Raw genomic sequence first — 1,607 nt, forward strand, 5'->3', positions numbered from 1 at the left:
ATGTGTAATGCTTCATAAATTTCATAGTGTATATTCATGAATGTGAAATTATTTGAATGGGGCTCTGAATAATTTCACCTGAATGGGATTTAGGTGTAATATCAACTGTAAATCAAATGTCTGTGAGATAAACCTTGTTATCATTTTAAAGATAAGGTGTCATGTGATTATGATGTGATTATTTGAATGGAAGTTTAATTGACTTTATTTAAAAACAAATAACTATACTTATTAATTTACTCACTGTCCACTCTCTCTGCTGTGGTCAGGAAACTACTTTATGAGTTATGTAAAGAGAAGCTTGAATGGCCAACAGCAAAGAAAAAATATTGATTGCTGTGTGTGCTGTGATGTTGGTGAGCTGATATCACAAGAGGAGAGAAGAGGCAGAGGTGGGATGTATATCTCCACTCTCAGCAGCTCCATCTAGGGGAGCAGAGAGGAGCCTGACTTCTTCTCAGGTCAGATCTGTGGTAGTTTCTTACTCCCTGTTTGTAGCTACACAAAAAAGTGTGATGCTTCCCTGTTACTTACAATACCATGACCAAATCATCCCTGCATATTAGCCACTAATCATTCCTTTGATGTGAACAGGAGGCCATGTTGCTACAGGGTCCAGTCTGACACCGGGCCTTGGTTTTGGATAATGGTGCCCAGAGGGCCACAGCACAGGGTAGCGCCCGGGGTCAGAGGAACAGGCAGATTAAGGAGAGGAGGTGTTGAGGTTGTCACCTCGGGGTCTCCACCCACACAAGGAGAAGATGCTGAGACCAGACCCTGCCATCATTCAAAGCAGATGGCATTTTTCTCAATGTGTCAGGGCTTATTTTTGGGATGCAGCCCCTGGCAGGCCCTGGATAGACTAGTTATTAGGCATGTACGCTTATAATTTTGCCAAACCACCAAGGGTTTGGACACAAACCCTGAAGCCTCAAACTGAAAGCCTTTCCTCCCTTTTTTTCTCTGCCTTCCTGTCAGAGCATTGAGCAAAGGCAAAGGAAATGAAGATTGTGAGAATGGCTTTACATGAGAAAAGCTAATGTGGTCTTGCCAAGCAGAGGGCTGCATGCTGACAACTGTGTACTTCAAGTGCACTCTTGCTCTTGAGGTCTGGGACCCCTACTGGGTCCACACACTAAAGACTACAAACTCTGTCACTTGAAATATCTATGAGAAAAACTTTTAAATGCATGTTTTAATTTGTAAACTTGTTAAAGAAGAAACCATTTAAGTTGAATGTCAGTGGTGCAATTTTTGTTGGAACTGCGTACAACCACTGATGTAACTTTCAAAAAATGCCGACGGATCAAATACATAGCCTGCAGAGAAAGTAGACCTGCAGCACAAGCACTGAAATCTAAATCCACAAACTTACATGTCACTACAGGACTAACACAAACACACACAAGCATCGGGACAGCAAAGAGATAATTAGCAAGCACAGCTGACTCCTTGAATTGTCCTCCGTCCTCCCCCCATCGTTTCCCTGCTAATAGGGGCGTGAGTCCCACTTATTAGATGTGATTATCCACCCAGGGCTGTATGTAGATTAGCTTTATTACATCCCTCAACCAGCTTCTCTGCTATTTAGACAGAAAATGTAATTC

General features: G+C 42.4%; 1 long non-coding RNA gene across 1 annotated transcript; it reads left to right on the forward strand.

Moving 5' to 3' along the window:
- Nucleotides 1–253: 253 nt before the first annotated feature.
- LOC117810733 lies at nucleotides 254–1,237 on the forward strand. Its single transcript, XR_004630842.1, has 2 exons — nucleotides 254–461; nucleotides 595–1,237. It is a non-coding gene; the product is annotated as an uncharacterized LOC117810733 (long non-coding RNA).
- Nucleotides 1,238–1,607: the final 370 nt, after the last annotated feature.

The sequence above is a fragment of the Notolabrus celidotus genome, chromosome 3 (assembly GCF_009762535.1).
Source record: "Notolabrus celidotus isolate fNotCel1 chromosome 3, fNotCel1.pri, whole genome shotgun sequence".
Classification (NCBI taxonomy): Eukaryota; Metazoa; Chordata; class Actinopteri; order Labriformes; family Labridae; genus Notolabrus; species Notolabrus celidotus.